This window comes from Danio rerio, chromosome 10 (assembly GCF_049306965.1).
Source record: "Danio rerio strain Tuebingen ecotype United States chromosome 10, GRCz12tu, whole genome shotgun sequence".
Lineage (NCBI taxonomy): Eukaryota > Metazoa > Chordata > Actinopteri > Cypriniformes > Danionidae > Danio > Danio rerio.
In genome coordinates, this window is record NC_133185.1 from 26,077,501 (window position 1) to 26,099,536 (window position 22,036).

General features: G+C 38.5%; 2 long non-coding RNA genes across 4 annotated transcripts in view; one reads left to right on the forward strand and one right to left on the reverse strand.

Moving 5' to 3' along the window:
* The window catches only part of LOC141376357 (uncharacterized), a 31,803-nt gene extending 16,235 nt beyond the window's left edge, over nucleotides 1-15,568 (forward strand). Inside the window, exon 2 of the long non-coding RNA XR_012386295.1 lies at nucleotides 12,782-15,568. This is a non-coding gene — a long non-coding RNA (uncharacterized lncRNA). The remainder of the gene's footprint in view (nucleotides 1-12,781) is intronic.
* LOC141376355 (uncharacterized) overlaps nucleotides 1-22,036 on the reverse strand; it is a 974,232-nt gene that overhangs the window by 134,712 nt on the left and 817,484 nt on the right. The window lies entirely within an intron of this gene.

The following is a 22,036-nucleotide window of genomic DNA, read 5'->3' on the forward strand; positions in this document are numbered from 1 at the left end:
TCGTGGTGGACTGGGAACAGAATTAGGGTGTAAAGTCAACAATCATTTCGAACATTAAACACAAGCAATTGTGCCTTGGAGTGCTAGATTCTTCCTAATGCACTCGAAGAAGGTGCAGAACTAATTTTTTGTCTTCTTTTTTTTTTTTGAAGATGCTGTCTAAACAACAAATAGGTCGTTTGTTTTCTGGTGAACAACACACCGGGGGTCTGATGGAGCTTAGCATTTTACATGCAGCGAAATGAAAACCATTAAAAAGAAAATGCTTTTTTACCTTCAAGACATAGTGATGGAGTTTCAAAAGCTGAGCAGTGCTTTACACATTTGTTTTGACAGCAATCTGGTATACTGCATCATTGCTGAACTGATTAAATATTAGGCCTTACGGCATCCACAGCTTCTCTTTTGTACAGCAAATGACATGTTAGCATGTGTCTTAAATCCCAGTGTGCTGCTGATCTAGATGCTTTTTGGGCATTATATTCTAATTATAATTTATTGAATATTCAGAAATAGAATTCAAGTTCATTTTGTAAAGTATACTTAAATACAGTGAAGTATACAGTGGTTGTACAGGTGCTGTTAAATTAAAATTTTCATCAGATGTCAGTAACAACCTAAATAATCAATACATACTGAGAAAAATAATCAAACACATGGAGGAAGGGAGGCATAAAAAGGCATGGAAAGCAGCTAAAATATCTCAGTAGTTAAAAAGTAAATCTGCCCCTCGTCAGTGTAAATGAATATTAGCTGCTTTAGTCCCAATACCTACATTAAGCTGCAGTCACACTAGATTTTTCTCACCACAGGCTTCCATTCATACGCACACTGCGTTGCAAAGTTCAAGCTTGGTGAACTCTGACTTGCGAAATCGCATCACTTGAGTGCGTGAGACCAATAAAGGATCAAAAACATGACCTCTCTGGACATAAATTGAAAATATGGAGCAGTCGCTCGCTTTTTTATCTTGTTTAATCCTGTCCCTTTTCGCAGCGGCATACAAAAGAATTTTGCATACTTAAACTTTAGTGTGACCACAGTTTTGTTAGGGTGATCAAGATTGTAGAAACATGGTCCATGATTGTAGAACATTTTAGCAAGACAGTGATCCCAAACACACTCAGGGAAATTCAGCAGTTTTCAGAAAAAGAAAATAAAGCTGATAGAATGGCCCAGCTAATAAATTGACTTGAATACAACAGAAATAAAGACGTAAGATCAGACTTTATAGAATAAAATTAAGATTTAAATTTTTTTTTTTTAATATCAGGGTAATATCACACCTGAGCAATGCATGCAACTCCATTCTAATGCATAACTCTTTTTTTTTTTCAGTTTTTTTTTTTTTTGTTTTGTTTTTTGCTTTGTTTCATTTATTTTATGTTTTGATTGTTTGGGTCTTTGCCAAAATCTGTGTCTGTTTCATGTTAACAGCTCCTTGACAATTATGTTGTGTTCGATCATTATTTTAGAAATCAATCTACACAAACTGATGTAAAAAATATACTAGAAACTATTTATTCAAATGCCATTTTCGATCCAATTAACACTTTTTTTAATCAGTGACATGCATAAGTTAGAATTAAAAGAAATAAAATAAATGTATCACAATTAGTTTTCTTTCCATAACATGATTTATGAAACTAGATATTCAAAAAGAAGGAAATGGGTTATAAATGAAAATCAGGGAATTACATGATGTGTGAAAAAAGTTTTAACAAGTAATAAATGTTTGTTGATAGTAATAATATTATAATATTAGATCGTAGTTATTAATCTTTATGCCTTCTAATATTTTTAGCTGTTTTTCTTTTTCTCTGTGGTCAAAAATGTGGTGTATATTTTTAATAACACTCATCAAGGCTGATTTATATTTCTGCGTCAAGTGCATGCATATGCTCTAACGCAACTTGCATGTGATTGCATAACCCCCCCCTAGTGGCTGATGCCGCTGCTGACGTGCACCTCTCAAAAAATGTAACTGTGCATTCAAACCGAAAGTATCAAGAGCTTCAAAGTAGCCGGAAGTCGGCTACTGTATATACTGCAGCCGGCGGCGATAAGTGGCGAGGAGCAACGCAGTGTGTCTTCGCTGATGTGGGCGTTAAGGAGATGAAGTTAAAATCTTGTCAACTTTAAGGTAATGAGCTATGATGTGGTTCGGCGGCAAGCAATCGGAGTTTAAAAGTCCTCAGCTTGAGAGTCCAGAGAACACAGCCCTGTGAACATTGGTTCCGACCACAGTTGTTCCCAAGGGTTTGATTATTCTGGTCGCCAGATTTTTAATCATTTACATTGATTTTGACAGGGACATAAAGTAAATATTAAAATAAAGTTACTGATGTGCATCAGTGTTATATATTTTTTTCTTTAAAAAGCAGGAACCTCATGCGACAATACAAAACAGTATTGCTGCTTCAGAATATTCTCAGAATATTCAGAAATTTTAAACATATGTACACATATTGGGAGCAAAGCCACATCACATGCAACTTGATCTTCCATTGTTAAACAAATTGGATAAAAAAAGTGTGTAACATTTTCATGCTAGAAAGCATGTTTTATACTTTAACTTTTTTTTGTGTGTGTGTTTACCTTGTAATTAAAGTTGTTGCACATCTGACAGTTCCAGCCTCTGAATGCGCGAGTTTAAGCTACTTGTATTATTCAGAAAAAGCAAAAGCCAGCTAGTGTTTCAGAAGTGTTAATGCAGAGCAACATAAACAGTGCATAAAAGTATAAATGCGCGACTACGTGCAAGTGAGGCGCTGTGGGTTATGGCGACCACTCGATGCAGAAGTATAAATCAGCCTTTAGCCACATGCCGATGTTAAAATGATTCAGAGATTACAATTTTCCTTTTTGGGATAGCTATGCCTATTATTTAGTTTAGTTATAGTTTTAAAGTATGGACAGTCGAAAAATCCCTTGCGGCTTGTCATAAAATATTTCTAATTCATATCTATATTCTCATAACTGAAATACACAGTATCATGCTATACTTCTCACGACTCTCTCTGTTAACACAATCAACATTTCTGTTCCATTGAGAGCGGAAGTGACTCTTTCTATTTGAAAAGCAATTTGCCATCGCCCTCACCTTGGGGACACACGTCTGCGCCTTCGCACCAGTCTAGAGCTGTGACCTCCGTGATCTTTCTACAGACTGATTTTAACCTTCACTCCAAAGAAGAAATCTCTTCCATGCTCCCCGTTTGGCTTCAATCACAAGAAGCCTTATTCAGAGTGCCGGCGTAGACGTGCTGAGAGATGTGGGGTGTTTTATACTGCTGAGAATGTAAGAGGAAAGTGAGAAAGAGTTCATTTTTCAAAGCGCTGAGAGGCATGTGATGGTCCCTCAGCCATTGTCTTGGTGTCAGGGCAGATGAATGGGACAATATGGGGGGAGAATAGCTTGAGACTGAAAAAGCGAAGACAACACGGGGAGCAGTGCAGAGAATGAAAGGAACTAGACAACAGCATTAAAGCCTGCTACCTCCCTTTCCCTCTCAAGCTCCCTGTGTCATATCATATGCAATTCATCATTCCGCACGCCCCTCGTGGGAAGATCCATTCCTTTTTAAGGTAGCACTCTGAATCGCTTCTCCGGAAATACGCCTTCTCATTACCTGCTTTAAAGTTTCGCATTTATTCCTGGAAAAATGCCTGACAACCGTTTGAGATTAGAACATTGGTGATATTTCCGAGGAATAGATGCTTTGACAGCTCTGCCAGGAAAAGTGAGAAACTAAACACAAATATGTCAACTTATTGAGTGCTCTTTCTGTAAAGGACGGCCCACCGATCTGTCATTGCATTCTTTTAAAGGGATTCAATGATTTTGGGGTCAATAGAATGCTGTTAGCGGCTTGTCTGTCAGAGCTGTCTGCTTGTAAGGGAGTTGAACGAAAATGTCAACTGATGTATCTTCATATCTCTCTGTCTGCTGCTTCCTGATGGCCGCGCACAATCGGGCAGGGTTTGTAACGTGATGTGCATTGCGTAGTTGTCTTAACTCATTAAAAGAGTGTAAATTGGACTACAGTAGAAGAAGTCCTTGCAAGAAATGTTTTCTTGAGTCTTCAATGCTGTACGTTCAACCCACATTTCAAAATCAGACAAATACACAGGGACAATGGGAAATGCCACCAAGATGGTGAAATATTTCATGGCATTACCGCTATGAAATGTCACAGGCCTCTGGCTAAAGCCACCGCTTGTCCTCAGGGGCTGTGGCTTTTTGCATTGAGCGTAACTGATTGAATAAATATTCATTATGAAAATTGGATCTGAAAAACAGCTCGTATTGCGAAATATTGCCCAAATCTATTCTCTGAGAGCTTTCGAGCCAGAGTATTTATCTAGCCAATTGAAGCAATATTACCATAATTGGTTTGAGACCGAACGACAAGACATTGTTGTGGGAGTCAGCTTCATGCTAAATAATTTCAACAATATAAACTAAATTTCTGTGCAATTCGCTTTGAAATGGCAATAGAAAAACATCAAAGTGCATTTCATCAGCGCTAAATGGAGGTACTGCGCTATGATTCCACATCCCCTAAGGGTCATTTATGAACTATTTTGAATTGATAAATGGAAAGGGAGGAAATCATGAGGATGACTGACTTAAAATATTAGGAAAATAATACTGATGCTTTTAGATCTGTCAAGATCACTTAAGACATGACAAGAAGCAGTGAGACTCTTATACTTGGAGCCTGTTGTGTGAATGTGAACATACTGTACACTGTAAAACCCTAAAGTCAACTTTATCAAATGAAATAAGTGCAGTTAATTCAAAATTTACTGAAATGTATTTCCAAAAGAGTTTTGAACTCAGTGTTGAAGGTAATGAGCTAGTTAAATACCTCATTACTTCAACTTAAATGGAGAAAGTTCACAGCACTCATATATACTCATATTTTTTAGCTCAAATAAATTGTTGCAATCGGTTTCCTTAAACGGTTTGAGTTGCCTTTACTTATTAGGCTTTACAGTACTCGGCTGGTTTGAGTTCTCTTCATTTATTGGGTTTTACAGTGCTCAAATTGCTACATTTACTCTAATGGATAAAGTTTGTTGCAATCGGTTACCTTAACTTATTGGGTTTTACAGTGTAGATCAGGGGTCTCAAACTCAAATTGGCCATTTCAATGCCTGACAATTCAAAGGAGGGCTGTTTTACCTTCAAGCACAAGAAAAAAGTGGAAACCTGACGTAATTGATGCATCTTAGGACAACAGACATGACGTTTATATTTCAAGCATTACCTGTTACTATTGATAATGCAAATCAGCACTTTATTGTGTCACACATCAGCTGCTGAAATATATCTGTTGTGTTGTGTTTATGGCCAAGTGTTAGACGCACACAGAGCCGAATTAAGAACACGTTGGGCCCTGGGGCTATAGCAAATCTAAGGGCCCTCCTTTTATTTATTTATTTGTGTGCATTAAGTGTGTATATATAAATGTTGTCGTTAATATTGTGATTATTATTATTATTAATTTATTAGAATATTAATATTCTAATAAATTAATAAAATAGAATATATTTTAATATATTTTAATATACATAATATGAACTTTAAAGTTCAAACAACCTGCAGAAATAAGCAAAAAATAAATAAATAAAACATTTGCAATACTTCCTAAATTAGTGCTTTATAATAAATACTTTAAATTGTGGTTTAGCTTTAAGAGTTTCTTTAGCTGACTTTAAATCCCTAATGATTTGAAATCTGTAATATCCAAAATAGCTTATTGTGGTCTAGCTTCCTTATTTTTTTATCCTTATTTTATTTTTTTATTCATTCATTCATTTATTCATTTACTTATATATTTTAGCATTAAATATAATGTCTGATGAAAGTCAGCAGCAATATTTCATTGCTCCATAATATTACTGTTAATTTTATAAAAAGGGGAAAACATTCATATTCAAAGTAAACATTCAGGATAAAAAAAGTTTGCTTTCTAAAGGGTTCAGTAAGACTTACTGTAAAGCCTAACTGCGTGTATTTACTTGAGATAGATACTCCGCAACAATGGATATTTTGATAACTGCTTGTGTAGGCTATTTGATTTGTTCGCACACTGTCTCGGTTATATTGTGTGATGGAAGGATTGTGTGGGTGTGCTCCGGTTTGAGTCCAGCTGTAACTGTCGCGATGCCGAGACAGCGCTTTAGTTATGAGTCCATTCAGCATGATTCCGCCCATCCAAGCTTCTGCTACTACATGTACAAGTGTATGAATGATGAAGAGAAGACTGTTCTGTTTTGTTCCACTACGAGCTTGCTTAGCCTACGTTTGACTGGATGGTTCTCGTGGTAGTGCTGAAATAAGGGAATCTCCTGGGAAAATTGGGAAATCTGATCACTCTTATGGGTGACTAAAACAGGGCTATTCAATATTCTGATTGGGCTACAGCCACTCTGAGCCCCAGTTTAGCACGGACATCACTGTTTTTGAACAACAGCAAATCGAAAGGAATAATTCACATTATGGATGAGGGAGAGCATAACACAGAGGCGTTTTACGCGTCGTAGCGCAAAATAACTCTTCAGCCAATCAAGGACCCCCTTCTTCTGTAGGCCCTGGGGCTTCAGCCCCACCTAGCCCTTACGTTAATCCGGCCCTGGACACACACTCAGTCATTCTACCACAGAGAATATGCAGTCCAAACTCTACAAATAATAGGTATAATTATTATTATTCTATCCCAACCAATTTTATTGTGCAATAGTGTTAGAAGAGCAGAAGGCAGTTTGGGTAACTTAAGTGACTCTACTGGCAATTGTTCTTCTGAATATCTATCTTTCTTGTAAATCTACAACAAAGAGGAGGAAAGTATGTACAAATTCACATTTATTTTAACATGTTCAATTCAACTAGCAGTACAATTCTACAAACGTACATAGTTTTTATGCAAACCTTAACAAGCATGTGGGCAAAATATATTAAATGAGACCATTTGAATAAAATACTAGCAAAATTATCACATTTGTTACACCACCGTCATAATGTGTAAGCCATATAGAAGTGTTTGCACAACCAATAGAGCTTTAGTAAAGTAGAGCACTTACAGCCATATATTTTAACTTTTAAATCAGCCATAGAAATAAAACATGTGTGTTACCCTCGACCGTACACTGAGAAAAAATTAAAGTAAAACTAATCTGAATGCAGTACTATAAATGTCAAAGATACAGATGAGAGGTTTGCACTGACTAGGCTATATGTTGCATGTTGTTTTTGAAGTCAAATAAAGACTAAATGTATGCTATGTGTAGTTTTTCTGTAATTGGTAACATTGGTACACTTTTAGCAATGGAAACGCAAGCCTGACCCATATGGTACTGTACCACTTAGTGGAAACAGGCCATAAATGGCACACTGGCCGGCAGTTTGAGACCCCTGCTCTAGATGTTAATGAAAGCAATATAGCATGTGTTCATGGCTGCAGTCCACTGTACATATGTTAAGCTTGTTTGCTGATAATTCACACACTCTTTAAGTTTTTTGGGCTTCACATTCTTAATATATTCACTTTTATGCTTTGAAGTGTAAAAATGCCTTGATCATACAGTTATTGTGAAATGTTGCGTATTTAAGCATTGGGGATGGTGGTGGAACAAGGCTGTGCTATTTATCTTTTTCCCCCTTTGTGTTTGCGGATAAGCAATTAAAATAAGTGGGTCACCCGTTGTTGAATGAGCACTTGAACCCAGAGGCACCGAGGTTTCATATCAGATGCTTCTTTCTTTTAGTTCCCCAGGTCTTTCTGCTTGGAGAGATGGAGAATAAGAGAGATAGCATAGTGATGACAGCCCAGAAGCCCTTATTTACCTACAGTCTTATCTGCACATATAATGCGATTTTATCATTGGCATGATGTTCTAGCACTCCTGAAAATACGAGGTGCTGTTCTCTGCAATTTTCTTACCACATGTAGGATCAAACTCAGCAGCAACAGGCTCTAGCCATTGTGATCGACAGGCACTGGGACCTGTAAAATATCCCCAGGCCAGCGCGTCTCACCCCCATCCATCCACAGAACTGTCAGCGATATTGAGAGACTGTCAGACTCCTTCTCAAGTACGTCCAAATCAACAGTAAATATTAGTCCTGTAGGGCCTCTGGGAGCTCAGTTACATCCCCTTTATTAACCTTGCAGCCCGGCTGTTTGATGTTAAATAATTACTCTGGCAGCTCTCAGGGGAAAACGTGGAACAGGGCTCTTTCCGTCCCTTAGCCATGCCGCCGCTCAAGGGGCTTCACGTTTCACGCTGTGTAACTCATATTCAGAGCATGAACATTTATGGGGCAAGGAGAATAAGAGGGTTCATAATAAGTAAAGGAAACATTTTTCGTCTTGTTAAACATTCTAAGAAATGTGCTCTTTGTATACATTCTGATTTAAAAAAAAAAAAAAAAAAAAAAAACCTTTTGCCATTGTTAAGGAAAGTTTCTAGATGGTGCAGTAGGTGATTGTCTTTGGATACTATGTCTTTGCTGTACTGGCTGAAAGTCTCCGATAGTAATGATTAAAGTAAATAATCTAAATGTATGTATATGTATCTTTATTATAGGTGGGCATAGATTCATTTTTTTTTATCTAGATTAATCTCACTGTGATCTTGGAATTAATCTAAATTAATCTATATTAAAATGGCTCATTTGAATTCTGCCGAAGGCATTCGAATATGTGTGCTACTCAAATTTGACTAAAAGTAAATCTTTGAGAACGGGTTTCTCAAGCCAGGTTGCGCATTAGACCAGGGGCTCATCTCCTGTTTCCAAAATGCATCACAAACTGCTTGAGAAATGATCTGCTATTATAATTGGTGATGAAAATAAATGATCTTCAATAAGATGTACTTGTGCTTACTAACTGTTTATGCTGTTAAACATGAATTTTATGTGGTAATTCCACAGTAGGAATACACACAGGTTCGAAGACTCATTCTCGCCACAGTTCAATTCGGCCAGGTATACATCCACGCAAAACTATCAAGGTGAAAGTCATCATAGCTTGCGTAGAATAAACCCAGCTGGGTATAAGGCATATATGAGGCATAAGAAAAATGTTCGTCCAGTTAAAACAGCTGACAAATAACTCAATTACGACAGGTATTTCTAACTGTCTGTCAACAAATTTAAATTTGTATTTCTGCGCAGCGGGCGACGCAGTAGCGGTAGGTAGTGCTGTCGCCTCACAGCAAGAAGGTCGCTGGGTTGCTGGTTCGATCCTCGGCTCAGTTGGCGTTTCTGTGTGGAGTTCATGTGAAGCATGGCCACCTACAGCTGACAGAGAGTGACGTCAGGCAAACTGTATCAACCTGAACTTCTTTCTAAAAGACAAACGTGGCCTTGTATCCATGAAAAGAAAGATTGTTTTTGAAAAGGCTTCTGCCAAAAATGCAGAATCAACTTTACTAAATCCTGAATTAATATCGAAATTACTTTTGCACACTGGAGAGAAATTATGTTATGCAGTAAAAAACTAAGATCTGAAGATAGACAACACGGCTCCAGTATTAATTTTACACAGGAATGTTTTAAAACTATTTTAATCTCGCGAAGCTTATGTACATTGTGTTCCATTTCATGAATTGGCACAGAGGTGTGTTTCAGCCACTGAAAATGTCCAACGAAAGATTGACTATTTGTAAGTTTATAGGGTATCTTTTACAGCATTAATATTATAGTCGGTTAAATAGACCTAAGCATTTGTTTAGTTGTTAAAGTGTTGTTTTAGCACTACTTTTTTTCTGATCTTTTTATTTAATTTTTTTTTAATAATAACAAATAACAAAACAGGGTGGCACTGTGGCGCCTCAAAGCAAGAAGGTCGCTGGTTCGAGCCCCAGCTGGGTCAGTTGACATTTCTGTGTAGTGTTTGCATATTCTCCCCGTGTTTGCATGGGTTTCCTCTGGGAGCTATACACGAGAGTGTATGGGTGTTTTTCCAGTAATGGGTTGCAGCTGGAAGGACATCCACTGCATAAAACATATGCTGAATAAATTGGCAGTTTATTCTGCTGTGGCGACTCCTGATTATTAAAGGAACTGAGCTAAAAAGGAAATGAATAAATGAATGACAAAACATACGTAAATAGTGATCAGCCTAATTAGCTTTACTGAGGTAAAGTTTAATTTATATTTATACATTTCTTCATTTTTAAACAGTGACGACCTGTGACACGCTCCCACTCTATCGTTACTTTGAATATTCGATCTGAAATAGCGTTAAGGTTTGACTTCAAAACAATATTAGTAGAAAGTCTGAATATGCGATTATAAAACCAACTTCACCTCAGAATGTAATGTGAGGAATGTAAATTTTCAAAGCTATTATACTAACACTTAGGGCTGGGCGATTAATCAAAAAGTAATCAAAATCGACTTTCAAAACATATAATCAATCTAATATTTCCATGTAAATTTTTTCAATTACTTCCCCTACCAAGTGACCCTGCTGTGTTAAGGCTGATTTATACTTCTGCGTTGAACGCACGGGTATAGTCTGAAACTGCCTTCATGACCCCGCATACTTGCACACCTCTCAAAACATGGTTTGCACTACATTGACGATGACTGGAAGCTGCGCCAGAGATGCTTTGAGATGGCATATTTTCTATTACAATATAAATATCATTTACATTAAAGTATTTGTTTACAGAAGATTTATATATACTGTATATATATATACAGCCAGCTAAGGCTTACAGTAAATCTGTAAGAATACAGTGTTTAAAACGGTTGATTCATCTATAAAAGAGTCGACTCATAGTGCTTCAAACGAGTCGCCTTGATACCGAGTCATTAGGTGTTTCGCCATGACGTACGAACGAAACCAAGTTATTCACGTGCACGCGCAAACCCGGGAGATTTCAAACCTGAGGCCCCGCCCTCTGACGCAGAAACCCAGACACAGACACACACACACACACACACACCACAAACACACGCACACAAACATGCCGGTCGATTGAAGTCACACTGCAGATGGTTTTTATATCGAGTCTCTGCCCAAAGATGAAACATCAGCATTATAGCCAAGCAGTTGGAAACTACTGGAAACTTCTGGAAGCTACATGCTACAAAGAATACTTCATTTGCGTTTGTTAAAGGAAGGATCAGTAAAGAGTAAGTTAACTTACTGATGGACGTCAGGATGGGTTTCTTCCATTTCTCAAGTGTAAGTACGTGCGATTAAAGTTGTTGCCTCGTTGACTCTAGCTTGCAAATGTATTTAGTTGTGATTTGTTACTTGTAACCGAGTGAACTGTATCAGGTTAACTGGCTATATTCTCTTATCGCGTGCAAAGTCACGTTAAAATGCGACGCGTGCTGCTTTGTTTATGGAGCTCCGCGGTAGAGTTCTGCATTCCCGCGGCTGTCCCCGCGCCAGATTTCTGCGGCGTGGGAATAAATTTCCGAATAAATCGCGGGAGCGGTCAGTAACGGGTTTAATTTGGGACGGGAGCGGGCTGTCTAGCAATATCACGGATATTGCTATGCGAATGAGAAAGATGTGTCTGCTTGGTGCTTGTGTGTATGTGTGTTAGTGCGCACGCGCGCGTATGAGAGAGAGAGAGAGAGAGAGCGCGAGCGAGAGCTTTGTGTGCTTGGTGCTGTGTGTGCATTTATAAAGACAGCTTGGCTGTCTGGACTGTATAGCTGGGTTATTTTTGGTTGTGTTCTCCCCCGCTCTTTAGCGGGATCGGGCGCGGCGGGCAGAAAACGGGGCGGGTTCTCAGGCTAAAACCTGGCGAATGCGGGCAGAAGCGGGAGCGTTGTCGTCCGGAGGTGTGTGTGTGTTTTTGTGTGTGTTGCAGCTAAAATCCACGCCTACACTATCGAGCGTGTATGAACTGTGATTACTTTTTATATTGCTGATTAGCTATTGGTCATTTCACTCTCTGACTGAAGGCAGTCGACCAATCGCGACAGACTGTCATCGGTCCAATCAGCGCAGATTAGCTTCGCGCTAAGGAGGGGTTTGGGAACAAATGAATCACTGGACGATTCATACGGGAGTCGCTGGGATAATTAGGTAAAAATAAATGCAGATTATAAGACCATGAAAGTGTTTTTTGACCTTGCATGCATATTAAACTGTTGTTGGAGACCCTTACAACCAAGATATGACCCTATTTCATGTATAATATGGGCTCTTTAAGCTTTCACTGGAAGTTTGATGTTGGCTTTCAAGCTGTGCATAGAGCCCATTGCACCCCAAAAAGTATCAACATATATTTATTTATTTCAAAATATGTGATTCAAAAGATGCAATAATGGATTTGCATTATTGAATTGTATTTTTAAATAAGATAAATATGAGCATGTTATCAGTGAGTCTCATGATGCATAAAATGCTTTTTTGGTTCCTCTTGGATTGTAAGTTCACCTCAAGGTGGGGAGTGTTACAGTATCACAGATCTAATTATGGGGTGAGGGGGTGTAAATAGGATGGCTGAGACATAGAATTCTTGCAATCATTTGCACTACAGTGGATGAATTATTTATGATGCCTGTTATTTGTGGCCTTACGCAGCTGGGCTGCGGAAACACAGGCCTGTCATGTTGACATCAAAACTCATACTGTTCTCTACAGTGCAGCAAACATGACTCTTGTACACACAACACCCCCCATGAACCCCCCTTGACAAAGCACAGTCTGGAGTCCGAGCAGCATCCTCACTCTTATTCAAACAAACAGGGGCTTACTCTAATCCTTGCTTCCTGTCTCCCCGGCTTGTTTCCAAGGTAACGTGTCAGAAGAGACAAGAGCACTGCTGACTGCCTCCACGGGGCCAGTTCCCCTCCTTTGCCCAAGTTCGTCTGACTTTTGGTCACATGACACCTGTTCCCATGACAACCAGGTTGAGGACAGCCCGAGAGCACACAAGCAAGGGGAGCTCCACATGTTCTGCTGAAAATGAGGACGGGGGGATCGAGATCGGCCTCATTCCCTGAAGTCCCTCGATATTACACGGCGCTTAACTGCAGCAGCAGCCTGTCGGATCTCAGGTGCCTTTGTTAAACGGAGAAAACATATTGTATTTCAGACAATCCAGAAATCACTCAGCAGTGTGATGGATCCGAAGCAGCTTCAAATGAGCACCCTCTTCAAAACAACAATAGCATGTATTGGAATGAAACTGTAATACGGGGCTCATCATCAAATACTTGGGCTCATGTTTTCTTGCCTTCCTGTTGCAGTTGTGTTGCTATGGGAACATGATTTAGAATGACAGCATTTGAATAAAGGTTTTGATGTTAATTTGGAGGAAAATCACTTGGCTGAACCTGTCCAGGGAGAGATGCGATGCGTTCCACTTCCTCACCTCTTCATTTCTTCACCAGGTTAATCATTTGTGATTGTACGCTCGAGAGCATAAATGTCTCCGTTACAGCACTAAAATATGAGCAGCTGCCGACAATTATCATCAGATTTAATTCACATGAATGGAATAAGACTCCGAGTACCGTGCCACAGATTTTAATTTGTTATCTTGCAGAACAGTACCCGACTTCTTGGCTACGGTAAGCGTAAAAGAGACCCTAAGGTTAGCAAAACAGATAAGCACATGACCTTCCTGCAGTCATTGTAAACCTGTACTGTCTCCAAGCCTTTTAGTTTGTATAAAGATCAGACGAGCTGGAAAGAAGCCATCAGACGGCATGGGAGCCGCAGTTGAGGACCGAGAGCCAAGGTGGTTTGGCCTCAGACACCTGTCCCTTTTTACTTCCTCTCCTGAGTCAGATGGATCTATCTGCATTGATCCATGCTGGGATGTGGAAGGTGGCTTGTGTCTGATGGCCATTGACTTGGCTCCTCACACTCTGTCCAATCCATTGGAGACCCCGGTGACCTATAAGACTTATAAGAGTGTCTTCTCCTGACAACAGTATTAAGGTCACATCTGGATTTGGAGCAGTAATGGAACAGACGGTGGTGTCAAACTCAAATCCGCACGGGTGCTATGGATGATCAGACTAAAGCTCGTTCATCTTCAGCCAGAATCCTCACAACTCTGCCTGAGTTTCAACCTGACAGTCCATCAGTGCTGCGTATTCCTGCTGTTACTATCCCACATGTGAGTCAGGCTCCCGGAGCTGCCGCGTAGCTTCGGCTGACAACCTCATGCATTTCCCGCCACTGTGACTTCTCTGGAACACAAATCACCTTACGTGGCCATTAAAAACCAGTGAATAGAGCTCCAGACTCCTCTGATTTCCCATCCAACCCATCGTGCTGATTTATTGTCCTCCAAACACCCAGAGAGCCAGCAATAGATCAGAAAGATTCACGCCTTCCTTGCCTGAGCAATATGAACTGCTTCCACGTCTCACAGGAAGAAGCAGATGATTAGGGTCATGCTGGCAGAGTCAATGCTGACACGCTCCTCTGAATCAGCACAGGCGTCCCCAGACCTAGGGAATCCTGGGAAACCCTCGTTGTGATCCATCTGCCGTGCCTCTTACTCAGCATTCAGGCCTACTTGGGAGGCTTCTTAGTTTCCAAACTGTGGCCTCTCCCTTTTTCCTTCATATCCTCCATCATTTCCTTCCATCCTCTGAATTACGCTAATAAATCACCGCATTGGAGGCCTTGGCTGCTAAGCTCAACCCCGCAGTGTACTGAAAACCTGATTAGTGCCGTTTACCCAAATGATTTACACAAAACAATTGCCTCAACTAATTCTAGCTGCCTAATTTCATTTTCTCTCGTATCCTCAATTCATACGCAAGAAAATTATGTACGGCAACTCGAATGACTCAAGGCGATAATTTTGCATAGAATGTCGGACTATAGTCAACAATTTAGCTTCATCTTGCCACTGTATGTTCATTCTGACTTGGCCTGCTCTCCGTTTCCCTGAATGAGAGCAGGCTGCAAAGAAATGCAAATTGCAAGGTCACATACACACCATCTGAATTTCATCCTGATGATTGGCTGTGAAGGTTCTGACCCTGCTAATATCTCTATTTCACCTCTCTCATTTCACGCCTTGCTTTTCAGACTATGGGGAGAGGGGTAGGAAATGATATGGTAATGAATTAACCAGTATAATGTAACATTAAAGCAGAGTCAGAAACTCTACCGCTGAGGAGCATTTAACGACATTTAGACATGCCTTTTCTGTGGCTGTACAGCAGCCTGTTTTGATTTTCACAGACTTGCCAAGACTCTGCTATGTGTTTTTACTCTCCCTGCATATTGATGTTGTTTAACATGATTTACACAAGCTGGAGTTGTTCCTGTATTGACATCCTTTGTTGTTCCTGGAATTGCATTCCAATCAACCAATCCCAGTTCTTTTATTTTATAGCTAGGCTTACAGCGATGATTGGTTTATCCAGCAAAAGAAAAAAATATCACTACATGAACTTAAATTTGAGTAAATCATGTTCTGCAGTTTTCTAAAAAAACCAAATGCAGTAACTAGAGAGGAGTTAGAAATAAGAATACAAATATCGAAACAAAATTTAGGTAAAACAGGTTTTTTATAAGGAGTTTGTAATCCACTTAACAAGAAATAAGTCTGTCTAAGACCCCGTTTACACTGCCAGTTAAATGTGACCCAATTCTAGTTTTTTGCTCATATGTGACAGATTGGATCTGTTCTATGACCGTGTAAACACGAAAAAAAAAAACATGCATTCGGATTTTCAGAGATCGGTTTTATACGTGGACATAAATCAGATATAATGTGACTATTATGTTAACAGGCAGATAGGATTTATTAAGACATTCTGTTTGTACATTGTTACACTTGCGACAATATGGTACTTCTTCGCAGTTTAATGATGTAGCATGTGTGGAGATGCCAATGCGGTAAACAACATCAACAAAGGAAACATGGAGGAGGAAAGTGGTCAGTCGGCATAATTTGCTCTGACCAGAACTGAGGTCTTTCTCATACCCAAAAATTCCTCTGAATGGTGGAAAATGCCATATGTAAACTATAGGCGCAAGCTGCGATGGTGCTTTCCTTCCTCCTACGCCTCTGCCTCAAAATCATTTTAAAGTTTGACAGACTTTGTATATTTTGCAGAACTAAAAGCAAGACAATTTCTTCCATCGTGGCTAGTGTGGCAAAGATGCCAGAACCCATCTTTACGCATACGCGATGTCTTAAATTTTATGGCAATTGTAAACACATGACTCAGATATTGGTCACAATTAAAAGAATGTGTAAATGGACAAACAAACAAATCTGATATAGGCAAAAAAAAAAAAAAAAATGGAATTAGCCATCAAGATCTGACAGTGTAAACGGGGCCTAATTGCATTCTATTTAACATGTACAACAGGTCTATATCTGTTTTGCACACAGCTAAGCTTTCAGTTGATAGATTATCGGGCATAGAAAAATGAAGTCTTTTGAAATAGCCTTCATGGTTCTCTGGGACTAAATTGGTGATATGGTAATATACCCAGGAGTGCTGTACGATAAGGGGGAATGAAGTCATGTAAAACATGGAAGGTATGATATGTGAATATGAGAAAGTATATCACCAACATAATGTGTTATTATGGTAATGAAATGTAATAAATCACTCTCATGATATCCAAATGATTCAGTTTTAACATGCGGATAAATCTGTGCGCCCTGAGCTCTTACAGCAAATGTGTGAAATTCAAAGTGAAGTGGAGCTCCGGTCTTTAGCACTAATCAGACGACTGCTATCCATATTGACTCTCAAATAGTCAGAATAATTCAAATCTACATCAGAGGATATTACTTTGCATATTTACACAAGGATTTGCATAGTGAGGAGAGGGAGAGAGAGAGAGAGAGAGAGAGAGAGAGAGAGAGAGAGAGAGAGTTCAACAGCATTGCCAATATTGCAGACCAGGCTTTATTGCTGCTCCCAAAGGGACTGCAAAGGAACCATTAAATTAGTATTGGACCGAGCAGTGAACCTTGCTGTCAGCATCAGCAGTATGGCGAATGGCTTTGTTATTGTATTTGACATACTGAGACAGATTATAAAATGAACGTCTACATTGTGCCTCCCAAAAAAGATTACCCAGATTAACTGTGCTTTCCATTCTCTTCTCTCTTTTCAGAGAGTCTTTTTATCCACACACCTCCGGTCCAAGAGATATGATAGCAGAGTCCATTAAAAATGTTATTAGCTCCTTCAGAAGACTATGGATGATGCATATTTAAAGCAATAGTTCATACAAAAATTCAGTTCTGTCATTGTTTACCCAGCCTCTCGTTGCTCCAAACTATTGCAGAATTTTTAATAATGTGCTGGTCACTCTTTTCCACACAAACACCATAAAAAGTGCTCTATAACTTCTCAAGTCATAAGATAGCCTTGGAGGAAAAGACTGAACACTTTTTATTGTTCAGTAAATTTCACAGCTGCAACCGAATCAGTGAGTTGAATGTGAGAAATCAGTCTAATTACTGAACAAATCATTCAGATTTCTGTAAACTGCATTATTGGATTAATTGAGAATAATAATAATAATTAATAATTAATTTAGAAACTATTTGTTTACAATTCACATAATAATAATGTCTTAAAGATGTAGTTCAGCCAAAAATGAAAAAAAAGACATATTTTACTCACCCTTCAATTGTTTCAAACCAGTTTGAGTTTTTTCACATAAAAGATATTTTGAAAAATGAAACCTGTAATCATTGCAACCCAGGCTCATTATAGATTTGTACCCCTGTCTATTTTTCTGAAGAGTGTGAAATTTTTCCTGGAAGGTACATTGTTTCGCAGTTTTTTGTTCTCGCAAATCCACCAGAGGGCACTGTGTATGCAGTTTCAGATCTCAGATTTTTCTCGCGAGTGCCATTCATGCTTTAAAGTTTTAAAGGGTCATGAAACACCAAAACACATTTTTTTGAGCTGTTGACAGACATATATGTGTCCCACACTGCTAAAAACACTATGAGGACACATGTATTTCACTAAAAATTGAAAATTGGTTGTTTTTCCGTTATTTCGAGCAAATTCGCACTTCCAGTTTGAAACAAATTTTTGAAGCTGCGTCACAACCATTAGATCTTAGCATGTATTCCAGCGTGTAGACTGGACGTCTGTACCTGGGAGTACCGTATTACGACTCTGAGTGTGCTGCATTAATGCATGAGTAAGACTTGGTTTAAACCAATCAGCGTGCTCTATTGTGCAACTTCATTAATATGCATGCTAGCTTCCAAGACTGTGTTCAGACGGCAGAGAGATAGGGAACATGGGGAAGATCACATGACATAAACACGGAAACTACATCAACACACCAAAACACTGGACACATGACAGTAACAGTGGAAAAGTCGTCCACACAGAGGTAAGCGGACAGCTGTTAGCGCGAAAAGGAACAGAAGCCATCGGCAATGTCATACCGCTTTGTAGCGTTCATTTTAAAGACAAAATGCAACCATATATACTTTTGGATTCATAATTCACTCTCTCCAGAAATGTGCACAGGGTATGTATTCACAATATGAGCCTGCGTTGAATCATTGACTTCCATAGTATTAGTCTTTTGTACTATGTATGTCAATGGTACAGTTTACATTATTCTTAAACTAAATATTTTCTTTTGTGTTTAACAGAACAAAACTAACAAAGCAAACCAAACAAAAACAGAGCTATCCCTTTAAATTTCAATTTTCTTAAATAGATGTATTTAATAAATTATTATTTAGGTCAGTTATATATATAAACTGACTTATTTTCTGTAAAATTTAAGTTTTTTTGTTTTGTTTCATTAATAAGAGCAAATGTTACAGGATTGGAACAACTTAAAGGTGGACTGTTTCTTTAAAATTGCAGTGATAGAGGTGGGGTCATGTTAAACCTTAATGTGTAAGAGAGGTTAGCTATCCTGGGACTAATTAATTACTCTGTGGCAGACTAATAATGTTGCTGCCATTATTTCACACAAGTTCATTAGGAACTGCTTCCTCTCTCATCACAGTGCTTTGCTAGAAATATAGGCTCACCCCACGCTTAAATCCGGAGAGCACTCACTCTTTGACACTGCTCAGCTGTCTTCATTTGTTTTGGCCAACATCCAAGTCTCATGTCATTTGACCCACTTACAATCCTTAAAACCCATTGGGTCTCGACTGATGGGTCACGACCCAAAAAGTCTGTTCTGATAGCTGGGAGAAAGTGTTAAATATGTATAATACAGTGCAACTAACTTAATAATCATGAATGGTTAGGACGAAGACTGTAAGCCAAGATAGTTTACTCATATCAGTCTCAATATGTCAATTAAAAACCCAATTAATTTACTTAACCCATTGGAAGATTAGTTTGCTTTTCTTAAGGAAAAAATTGCTTATTTTTGACTTATTATTTCTAAAAACAATTTTTAATTAGTGAGAAAATGCTTCTTATTTTAATAATTTGTTTAAGAAACAAGACAAAACCTCAAGTAAGAAAAGCATTTCAGTTTGCAGTGCATGAACTTGGTACTGGTTAAGCATCAATTAGCATACCTGCCAACACTCCCGTTTTTCACAGAAGTCTCCTTTATTTCAGAACCATCTCTCGGTTTGTTATTTCTCCTGGAAAACTCCCGTAATATTGCTTAATCAGTGTGAAAAGGATACGTGCAAAAATGGCCTGCCATGTCAGTTAAAATGGACTTTAAGTAAAAACTGGCTTGTCATATTTTGAAAAATATAATGCTTAAAAATTATTTATTGTAAAACTATAAGTCTGATAAACCTGAAAAGGTGTAGCAGCAAAATCTAATGCATTTTTTTTTCCAAATTTGGGGCTTGTAGCATTAAAACCCTAGGAAGAGATAGAATTGGTCTAAGAATTGGTCTTTCTCAAGCCAACATAGTTATCTGAGTTTATACCAAGACAGTTGTATTACTCACACTATGTCAAAATTCAAAGCACAATTCCTGTCGTATAAATAAAGTAGCCAATAACCAGTTAGTAAAATCATGGAATCACCTCAACTGATTTAAATGCACTACGTTCTTTAGAAACAGCATAATCATTGGCTGGACTAACCAGAACATTACATTGAATTTAATAATTTGCTACAATGTCCCTATTGTTTAAATGCATTTTTTACATTGTACTGTATACATGAATAATTAAATACCTGCATGTAAATTCATCAGTGATTATTTTCAGTAATTACATTTGTAATTACACTATTGAACATTCCTTACACCTTATCCTACACTTAAAGAGTCACCAAACACCAAAACACATTTTTTTGAGCTGTTGTTAGTCATATATGTGTCCCACGCTGCTAAAAACACTATTAGGACATATATATTTCACAAAAAAAGTGAAAATTGTTTGTTTCTGCGTTATTTCGAGCAGATTCGTTCTTCTGGTTTGAAACGAATTTTTGGAGCTGCGTCACGCTGATTAGATACTTGCGTGTATTCCAGCGTGTAGACTGGATGTCTGTACCTGCGAGGGCATTGTGACGTCTCTTAGTGTGCAGCATTAATTCATGAGAAAGTCTTAATTCAAACCAATCAGCACAGTCTATTGTGTATGCGGTGCAACTCAGCACTCAGTATCGTTAGCAGTACTCTTTTAGTGTTTAATGACATACCTTGGTCAAAATGATTTCTATGTTATTAAGTTTACATTACGTTAATATCACTACAATAGTATGGAATGAAAGATATGCTGTAAATGCTGCTCTCCGAGTGTAAACATGTAAACACTGCAATCAAACTATTACCGTCATGTAGAATTTTTGCAGCATTTTGTGACAGGATAGTCTATACACACACGACTTTCTGACGCTACCTACCGAGTGCATTTAAGTTACAGAGAAATGCAGAGTATTTTTTTTCTCATTCACTGTGTAGTATCAAACACTTCATTAAAAATATACTCTTCCAGCAGTTCCTCGAATCAAATATCACGTTTGTCATGAGGGGTATGAATAAAATGTTCCTGATTGAAAGTGGCAAATATTTTGATTACTGATGTCCATGTAAACACAGTTACTGTCTGCCCTGTGTCTGTGTGTTTGTTTTGCCTTTGTGAAAATCAGCGTGTGCCCAAACCAACCCATTTTTATGCATTTTTTTTCCCTCCTCCGACACTCCCGCCTAAACAGAGCTGGACACACCCACTTTCCTGACTTTTTCCAATCTAAAGCTGTGAAAACACTTTGCTGAAACAGGGGGCTTCGTGACCCTTTAAATCAACACATACTGCCAAATCAGTCCCTAACCCTAACCATATCCCACCTCAAGAGCACCAAAAGTATTCTGCAATGCATTATGAACACATTTAAGTACATGGTATTTATTCTTTGATGCAAGTGCATAGTAAGGCCACTAATTATAAAGTGGGACCCATTCTTTCCTAACACTACAGTATTTGGGGATAGGAAACAACATTTAAAGTATATGAATTTATGCATTTGTAAAATTATCCTGTTAGTCATTGTGTGTACTTTTGGACTCTCCATGGGATGCTTTTAAATTTTATATTAGGGCACTTTACAAAGATATCTGTTGATGTTTTTGTTTTTTGTTTTTTTTTATGGAAGCTTGTTTCCACCTCAGAGTATAAAAGAAATATGAATTGAATGTAAGATAATAAATAGAAGCACTGTGTGTACTTAATATTTTCTCCTATTTTGAGCTGTAAATGGGTCATTGGAATCCAATGCAAAATCTGCAGCTTGAAGCGAAGCCATCCAAGAAGCGCCGCTCTAATCTGTCAACAAGGAGATTTTTCTCATAACGTCTGCCGCGACTTAGCTCAGGTTGAGTCGTGCCTTGGTAAATGCCACCATCTCTTATTTAATTTGATCGGCGAGCCGGTATGCTATTCTCGAGTTATCGGTGTATTAAGATGATACAATAACTGTGTTTGTAGTTGATTAAGAAGTCTTTGTTCTGCGGTTGTCGCTGGGTAAATTAACTTGACAGAGTCACCCTTAGGGGGGGTGAGTAGCAGATACAGATACAGTCAAATTACAGTGCTGCCTCAGCCGTGAGCACGGAGGATCTGACCCAGTGGCCGATCGATGCG